At 40.4% G+C, this 9,410-nt stretch overlaps 1 non-coding gene across 1 annotated transcript; it reads left to right on the top strand.

The window, feature by feature from the left end:
- The first annotated feature begins 7,866 nt into the window (after positions 1 to 7,866).
- On the top strand, positions 7,867 to 7,948 carry TRNAS-GCU (transfer RNA serine (anticodon GCU)). The gene has a single exon. It is a non-coding gene; the product is annotated as a tRNA-Ser (tRNA).
- The last annotated feature ends 1,462 nt before the right edge of the window (positions 7,949 to 9,410 follow it).

Consider the following 9,410-nt stretch of genomic DNA (forward strand, 5'->3'; position numbering starts at 1 on the left):
GTATTATTACTCCAGTTGCAGAAGCGCAAGGAACATATGGTAATTAATTGTTAAAGGTTTTGAAGTTGTCTTTATGTAACTGTAAATGATTGTGATAGCATGCATTTTGGAACACAACAGTACTAATCCCAAATCTCCTTCCAATGAGGTTTAATCCAGTCTGGTTTAAGATTATATTAGGTGATGAGTGTGTATATGGTCAGGTACTGTCACAGCCAAGAGCTGTCACTTGCTGGGCAAAACGTCAATATTCATGGCCATTAAACTCAGAGAATCTGTTCCCAAAGAACTGTCCATACTCACCCAGAAAGTCTGTATGCAGGGTTAAGTATGACAGCCCGACCAATTACTCTAGTGCTTTGACCTCAGCGAGGAATACTTTCCCCTTCATCTCATTCAACAAAGAGGTTAAAAATATTAGAAGGTAAAGGATGACTGTGTCTACACTGCTTCAAAATAATCCATTTGGTTTCAGGTCTTATTAAGAAAGATGTCTGAAAAGACTGACTCTTCCTAGCTCTCATCTTCTGCTGGCTCCTTTCACATATAGCTAGCTCTTCCATTGGATGGTCCTACTTGACACAAAGTTCCTAGCACCTAGTCTTTGCTCAAAAAGCAGACAGAAAGCAAATGAGAAGGATTTCTTTTTGCATGTCGTTTATTTCTGTTTCTTGAACTTCTAGTATTAACAATTTAGAAATGTGCTTCAGAAGAGTCTAATATGGAAATAGTTCAGCTGAGAACCCTTTAGCCCTTACCAATTCTGAGAAAATGGCATTTCATGGTGTGTTTCTCATATTACCTAGAAAATCACAGCTTTGCAGAGCATGCTTGCACAGCTCTGTTGGTAAGGACCAATCCTGTCCTCACAAGAGAAGTTTCATGCTTTCATTTCTAGACTTGTGGCACCTCTGGGTTGCTCCTGCAGACAGCCCAGTGGGACTGTTATTGAAACTGCAATACACTGTGCAGTCCTGCCCCTGAAACTGTGTTCTGCTGTGTCCTGCTGGAGGTGGACTCACAAACAGGGAAATGACAGCAATGCATCAGGGTCAGACACTTGTTCTACATTTTGTAACTCAAGTTTTGGCCAAGGAAGAGCTTTGTCTCAGTTTACAGCCTGGCTTGTTTCCTCAGTGAAATCTAACCCCCTTCAAAGCAAAGAAACAAGCTGTTCATGCAAAGGCTTCATGAGATATTTTTGTATAAAGCTTAGTGAAGTAAGGCATGCACATCAGCAACAGGAGGCTTCACTTGCAAAGCAGTACCTAAGTGATGACAGCAAGGAAGGGATTTGTTCCTGACACTGGCCCGACACACTCTCATATGAGCTCAGCTCCTGGGGCAGCACGTGGAGGAGCAAAGGTTTGGGGCCAGCTCTCCTTGGGCAACACAGCCAATGGAGACATGAGGTCCAGGGGACCATAGGATCATGGCATGGTTTGGGTTGGAAAGAACCTCTAGAGATCATCTAGTCCCAATCCCAGTCCCCCTACTAAACTGGGTTGCACAAAGTCCCATCCAAAGGGATTTGGACCAGAAAAAAATATCTGTATGTATTACCCTCTGCCAGCTGAAACAATAGAGAGGAAAAGCCATTGGCAACAAATGCTCTGATGTACCAAAATGCTTGCTAGTGCAAGCATTACTAACATGGGCCATGAAATAACTACAAATGTCTTTATTTTTAAAACCAAATCAAATCCCAGCTCTAGGAAAGGCAGAATGATCATAGTGATTATGTATAACCCATTAGTATCTTTTTATTTCCTCATCTGTAAACCCAAAATAGTAACACTGAACCTAAACACAAACTCTATGTGCAGAACTATACTTCAACAGTGCTGGAAACATGCCTAATGGTTTGAAAGGGGCTTTTCATGACTGAGGAGGAGGTTATTCTCAACGCCAATGATTTGGCAGTCACCTACTTCTTCCATTTCTTGGGTGCCTGAGAGCTCCCTGGATGAAGCAGGAGTTTTATGTTAGAGGTAAGCCAACTAAGTTTGGATAGCAGGTTGGATAGCAGGAAAAAATCTTCACAGAAAGAGTGCTTAAGCGCTGACACACCACTGCCTGGGTTAGTGGTGGAGTCATCGTCCCTGGAGGCATCCAAGAAATGTGGAGGTGTGGCACTAAGGGACATGGTTCAGAGGGCATGGTGGTGTTGGCTTGACAGTTGGGCTTGCTGATCTTAGAGATCTTTCTCAACATTAATGATTTTATAACTCTTTAAAGTGAGTATAATGGGGATGAGTTTACAGTTGGACTAGATGATCTTAGAGGTCTTTTCCAACTTTAATGATTCTATGATTCTAACTGAGGATAAATGAACTTTTGCCTCTCAGCAGAAAGCGTAGCTGAGGCCTGTGGCCCTTGATGACACCATACTTATGCTCATCACTGAATCTATTCCACTGGCAGTTTCACCTGATCTCTTTCCATAGTAGCAGTATAGGAGATCAGTACAAAAGAAATAGAGAAATATTTTCAGGTTGAAGAGTGAAGTAAGTATAATTTTGGCCAGAGAAGTGGTTAAAAACCCATAAGATTATAAAGTAATCAACAAAAGCCAGTAGAAATACGTTTGTCATTTGGTTTTCATAATGTAAACATATAAAAAATAAAGCCAGCAAAGCTGGCTGCTAAAAGCTATTAAACATTATTTTTTTTTTTTAACATTCTGAGTGTGGAAGCTCAGACTTCCATCTTGGGGCACTTGGATAAACAGTTTGACAAAGTCTCTAGAAAGGCATCTGATTTTGTTAAGACTTCAGGAGGGACAGAAGAGTCTCAGTTCCACACATGGACCAGTGTGCTATGTGGCAGATAGATCCCATGCAAAGAGAATGAGAAGATGTTACTGTGCAGGTAGTGTGTTGTCTAATTTTTCTCTTGGGTCAATGTTGTGCGGTGCATTCACATCTCTTCAAGGAACTCATTTCAGTCAGTACTACATATAGTTGTTACTTGGTATTTAGTGGTCTGGCATAGACTGCTCAAAGTGTGTTGTGCCACATGGTTGCTGATGATTGATTTTTGGCTTACTGATGCCACAAAATCTCTCTCTAACTATCTGCTGCTGATCTATAGTGTGGAAGAACAGGCTGAAAGCATATTCTCATTGGGAAATAAGTTATCATCTCATTATTCAAGTAGATTTTCAAGCTCTAAGCTTTCCACAACTTGCAAGGTCATGAATTGCATGTTTTTTCAAATGCGCAAATTTGTCTCTGGCCAAACAACCCCTTAGGGCTCCATGAAACAGTGCAATCAAACAAAGCCTATGCTAGAAGTGGAATTATAAATTGATCTTTAATGCTAAATTGTATAATTAATAATAGACTTGCAATGCTGAGAGGGAAAAACATGGAAAAAATTAGCGTTAGTCTGCTTAGAAATTTATCTTCATTGCAGACTGCCAAATTTTCTGAGTGCAAAGTAAATAATTTCTGTCCAGATATTTGGAAAAATGTTACCATACTGTTACATGGCAGCTGCAGAAAAAGGCTGGACTTGTCAGAAACACCTTCAGCTCACACAGTATTCAACAGCTGAGATGTAACAGATCATCTGTGATAAATTGAACTGTACTGCCTGCCTGAGTCAACACAGAGAGAGTTGATGCCCAGAGAGGAGATAATAGGTCAAATTTCAGTGCAAAGCAATACAGGCCAACTTTTATAATAAGATATAAAAGGTTAAGTCATTTAACGTTCCAAGAGGGAAGAGCTAATAGCTTGTCCATAGACAGTTATTAATAGCCAAGTGTTAAGAACTGTTGTTAAAACAGTTTAATTTTGCATAACCACAGAGCATCCTTGCATCTCAGTCTCTCTTGGTAGACAGTGAAGACAAGAACTTGCAGGGAATATGAATCATCTTATCTATTTTAAGCACCACTATACAAAGGATGAATGGCAATTTAAATCTTCCCAGACCTCTGTGATGACTCCAGTGGTTGCCCATATGAGAAGTTCAGGTGGAGGCATGGATAATGTATGTGTCAGTATTTACTCAGGGGAATCCTGGCCATGCCACCTTGGAAAAGCTCCTTAACTACTTAAAAATCCCAAATTTTCAGTTGTTTTGGAATTTCTGCTTCATGTCAGATCAGTTTATCTGCAAAAATAACATTTTGTGTATTTTGCAAAGACCTGTCCACAAACTGGAGAGCTGAATGTAGGTGTGTACCGTAACTCACACATCCTCCAAAATGCAAGAGTTAAAATTTATAAAACTACTAGTACAAATTCATGCTGATTTACAGCAGTACTGTTTATTAGGTCTAAAGGTATCTGGAGGATAAAAATAATTTAGTAGTAATCATGCTCTGAAACAGAATTCAATTATTCAAGGACTTTAAGAGCTTTTCTTTGAGTTGGATTTTTTTTTCAAGATTATGCACATTGGATTTACTTTCAAAAACTCTCAGACAAAGCATGCACAATTTTAATCCTGATTCAGCTGCACAGCCAAGGTATACGCATGGGACATATGTTTCCCTGAAACATATGAGTGCTGAGACCTGAACATGCAGCAACTGAATGAGCATAAAGACACCTTTGGAGGTGCAGGATCACATTCACAAGTATTTATGAACACAGCTTGTGTCATAGAATCATAGAATCATTAAGATTGAAAAAGACCACTAAGGTAATCTAGCTCAAACATCCATCCATTACACCATGCCCACTGAACAATGTGCCTCAGTACCACATCTGCACTTTTCTTGAATTCCTCCTGGGACAATGACTCCACCACTTCCTTGGACAGACTGTTCCAATGCCTCAGTACTGAGAACAGTCTCTTCCTAATATCCAACGTGAACCTCCCCTGCTGCAACACAAAGCCAGTACCTCTTGTTCTACCTTGTCATTTTTGCACAACTTTCTGTCACTGTCACCAGGATCCTAGGACTTGCAGGACAAAGGTACACCATTTTTTTTTCATAGTAGGAGTTTAAATCAGCTTGTGTCAAGTCTCACCCTTGGTTCATATGTTCTTGGGTCTGTTCTTTTGTGTACTGCTAACTCCAAGATATCTGATATTACCCACAGCCAAGTATGATAAATACTTTGCTGACCTACTCTTTCCAACTCCTGAATTAACAGCTGATCTCTCTCCATTTAAGCCCCAGATCATCATCTCTTCAGTTTGTTTGACTCTCCAGATCCTTTTGCAGTGTGAAAGATACTATGTAAAAAAAAAAACAAAAAAAAACCATTTTCAACAAATAGATCAAATATCATCTTTGCCCTCTCTCTTGTTCTAGCTTGCAGTATCTACTGATTGCTGTATGAGTTAGAGCTATTTCACCTGTATTGTTTTAAATGTCTAGTTCAAGACCAGGATGCCCAACGCCTTTGTGAAGCCATAATCTCTGTATGCCACCTGGCTGTACCATATATATATTTTTTAAAATGTAGGGGTTGTTGTTGTTGTTGTTTTTTATAATATGCAAAACACATGACATATCATAGACAGATAAATAGCTGGTAAAAAAAGTTTCCTCTCAAGAACTAGTTTAAGAATAGCCCTTAAATGGCATAAAGGCCATTGAGTAAAGGCTGACAAGAGACTTTTTGAGATCCATAGACTTTTTATGATCCCCAGTTCACCTACTTCAGGGATTGATGAGGAACCGAAAAGTATTTGAATGCTGTAGTGAACATTTATTTCTGCCTTCTGATATTTATTACAGATGATAGGTAGACATATAATCAGATGTAATGATAAGGAAACATGAGAGTTGGGGGAAATGAAGGATTAGGGCTTGGTTTGTCCTGAACCCCTATGAAAAACTCCTTTTAGCATTTATTACTTGTCTAGCAACATGAAGATTAAACTACTTTAAGCACTGGAAAAAAGAAACAATATCTCTGCCTGTATGAGGTTCTCATCTGGAGGTAAGTGAGACAGAGCACAGGTCACATGCAGGCACTCTCACATCTGTTTCCAGAGCTGAGGTTTTGGTCCTGATCTATCTACATTCAGGTTCTGGTATGGATTTTGAGAAACAATTCTCTTGCTCCATTTTGTGGCCTGATTCTGAAAACTGGACCAGAGATATGCTGCTGTGGAGAGTGCATTAGAAAGGCAATACAACAAAACCAAGTCTTTGAATGTCTTGTAAAAACAAAGGAGGTGGTGTTTCATGGGGGATGCATGTGCTCATAATAGGACATTATACACAGTGCCCTCAAACCTCTTTAAACTCCTGGAGCAATTGTGAGTGCTGTATGATGGAGAACATGGCAGAGGGGATCCACACTAGAGCACAGTTCCATGTCTTGGCTGTTTGTTTATATGCTCATGGATAGTAATTAGAGGGAAGGAAAATACTTAAAAATTGTTCAAATGAGAAACAAACCAGCTGTTGACATGTGCTAGAAATACTTGTGTGCATTCTCTATTAACATAGCACCATGAGATGCTGGGTCATGTGTGTGGCACTTAGGGTCATATAATAAAAGAGTGATAATAGTAAAAATATCTTTTATCAGTGCGCTAGGGAAGCCTAACTTAAGGAATAAATTGCTTCAAAAGCTATCAAAATTTGCAAGCCGATGCATTGAACAGCCATGTAACTTTCCTTAAGCAAGTCAAGGTCAATTACAAATGCTTTGGATTGCAATTTCCACTGTAATCAAATATGAAGATCATCTTTAAAATAAGAAATGAGGTAAGGATTGAGGGAAGAAAAATAGCACGCAGCAAAATACAGTGTGCTCTGTAGCATAGTGACATGCAGGAAGGACCAGGACATATTTCTCCTTTCACTTCCTCATACCAGACACTTCCACACAGCATATATCCCAAGAAAACAGAAGAACATCTCACCAGAAGTCAGAAAATAGTAGTAAGATTGCATCACAGGAGGAAAAGTAATTCAGAGTGGGATGGCACTGGAGGGGTGAGAGTAGCAGTGGTAACTACTCAAGGAGAAATTCAGCTGGTTTAAAAATAGAAGTTGTCAGGCAAGACAGAAAGTCTTGGAGACAAGCAGGTGGCTGCAGCAGATTCTTGTTTGAAATGCTAAGGTGGAGACAAATTACCATTTTCTTCCAGTCTTCCTTTTTCCTTAGACTCAGAAGAAACCTAAAAACTAGAAAATCTCGTCTTCCCACTGAGTATACTTTTTCATGGGAAAATGAAGCTGATGTGCAACATTAACTACTGTCTCTTCGTTGAGTAGGGTATTGATGCTCTCTTTGCTCCCACAGTTCAGGAGGTTACTCAGAATCCAGATATTCTTATAAATGTAATTTGATGACTATGGCAGATCAGGATGCTCCTTTAAGTTTCTCCAGAGCTCTGAAACATTCCTTCTGCTTCCCCACTAATGCTTGCATACAGTTGCCTCTGCTGAGGAAGGAACAGATCAATTCTTAAAGTAACCAGATTATGTCAAAGATGGGAATAGGCAGAAGTAGACTAACAACAGCCAGAATGATCCATGTCATTCCCAAGGGTCTTCTTTGCAAAGAGCCTTATTGTACTCTTAGTGCTGAAATTTACGGGCAGTGTTAACAAACAAAGCTCAAGGCATTGCTAGAGGAACAAAGTTATTTCAATGATTATATACCACAGGCAAGGCAATATGCAAGCCATCAAAGTACATGCTTTTGCAGATAATTAGTTCTGAACAAACTGAGTGTAGGCTTTTGAGTCAAAAGTACTTCTGCTGTCATTTGATAGGAAAAGATTAATCATACCAAAGGTTGAAGGGCTGCGGTGCGTGTATCTCCACCTGAGCTTCTCATCCTAAGCTCCTGACAGCGACAATGAAAAAGAAAATACACAATTCAAAATATGATTTATGTAGTGTATTCTAGATGTAGACTTTAGAGTGAGATAATAGCAGACGAGGTGGCCGAGTGGTTAAGGCGATGGACTGCTAATCCATTGTGCTCTGCACGCGTGGGTTCGAATCCCATCCTCGTCGGCAGGCAAATCTTTATGAGACTGAAAGTGTACAAGTCTATGGGGTCTGATGACATGGCATGCATCCCAGGGTTGTGAAAGAACTGGCTGATGTGGTTGCCAAAACATGCTGCATCATGTTTGAAAAGTCATGGCTGCCAGGTGAAGCCCCAATGACTGGAAAAAGGGAAACATTTACTCCCATTTTTAAGAAGGACAGAAAGGAAGACCTGGGGAAATACAGGCTGATGAGCTGAGCCGAGACTCTGCATGACAGCGTCAGTGGACAACAACTGATGTCATCTACCCGGACTTCTGGAAAGCCTGTGACATGGTCCCACGTGACACTCTTATCTCTAAATTGGAGAGATATGGATTTGGAAATGGGACTATACAGTGGAAAAGGAATTGGTTGGATAGTTGCAGCCAGAAGGTCATGGTCAGATGATAAAGGCTGGTGACAAGTCGTGTCAGACACTCCCAGGGGTCAATCGTGGGACTAATGCTTTTTAGCATCTTTATGAACAACCTAAGCAGTGGGATTGAGGGCACCTTCAGCAACTTTGTGGACCTTAACTAACTGAATGGGTGCAACTAGTACAAAAGAAGGAAGTAATATATTCCAAAGACACCTGTCATCCAAATGCAAGGTTTTGCACTTGGAAGGGGACAATCTCAGATAGGAGTACAGACTGGGAAAAGAACAAATTGAGAGCAGCCCTGCAGAGAAGGATCTAGAAGTCCTAGTGGATGAAAAGCTGGGCATGAGCCAGAAGTGTGCTCTTGCAGTCTGGAAGGCTGACAAGTATCCTGGACTGTGTCAGAAGATGGGTGGCCAGCAGGGTGAGATCTGTCCTCCTCTGCTCTGCCCTTGTGAGACCCCACCTGCATTAATACAGGCCTGGGTCCCCCTGCACAAGAAAGATGTGGAGCTGTTGGAATGGGTCCAGAGGAGGGACATGAAGATCAAGAGGGCTGGAGCTCCTCTCCAACAATGAAAGGTTGGGTGAGCTGGGCTTATTTAGCCTGGAGAAGGCTCTGTGGAGATTTCTCCACAGTTTTTCAGTATCTAAAAAAAGCTGAAGAAGATGGAGAACAAAGTTTTACACAGTCTGATCATAATAGGATAAGAGGAAATTGCTTTGAATTAAGAGGAGAGAAATTTAGGTTAGATGTCAGGAAGATGTTACTCAGTTCTTACTTTCTTACTTGAGTGGGTGCTGGGCTAAGAGGGTTTATTCTACCACCATATTCTATAACACTTGCTAATTTTCCTCAGATAGTTTTCCCTCAGATCACCTATGAGTAACTGGTATAAACAGTCGGATACATATTGTGACTATCAATTTTGAAGCAAGTGCAATTTTTTTTTGCTGTTATGATGTCTGTTTGGCGAATGGTTTCTGGTCATAAACTATGCAGTAAAAGATGGAATCACTGTCTGTGTTTGTGCAATTAAAAACTAATTATAAGTCTTTAAAAGT

The sequence above is a fragment of the Cyrtonyx montezumae genome, unplaced genomic scaffold (genome assembly GCF_038088225.1).
Source record: "Cyrtonyx montezumae isolate F1298 unplaced genomic scaffold, pur_monq_1.0 scaffold_8, whole genome shotgun sequence".
Taxonomy (NCBI): Eukaryota; Metazoa; Chordata; class Aves; order Galliformes; family Odontophoridae; genus Cyrtonyx; species Cyrtonyx montezumae.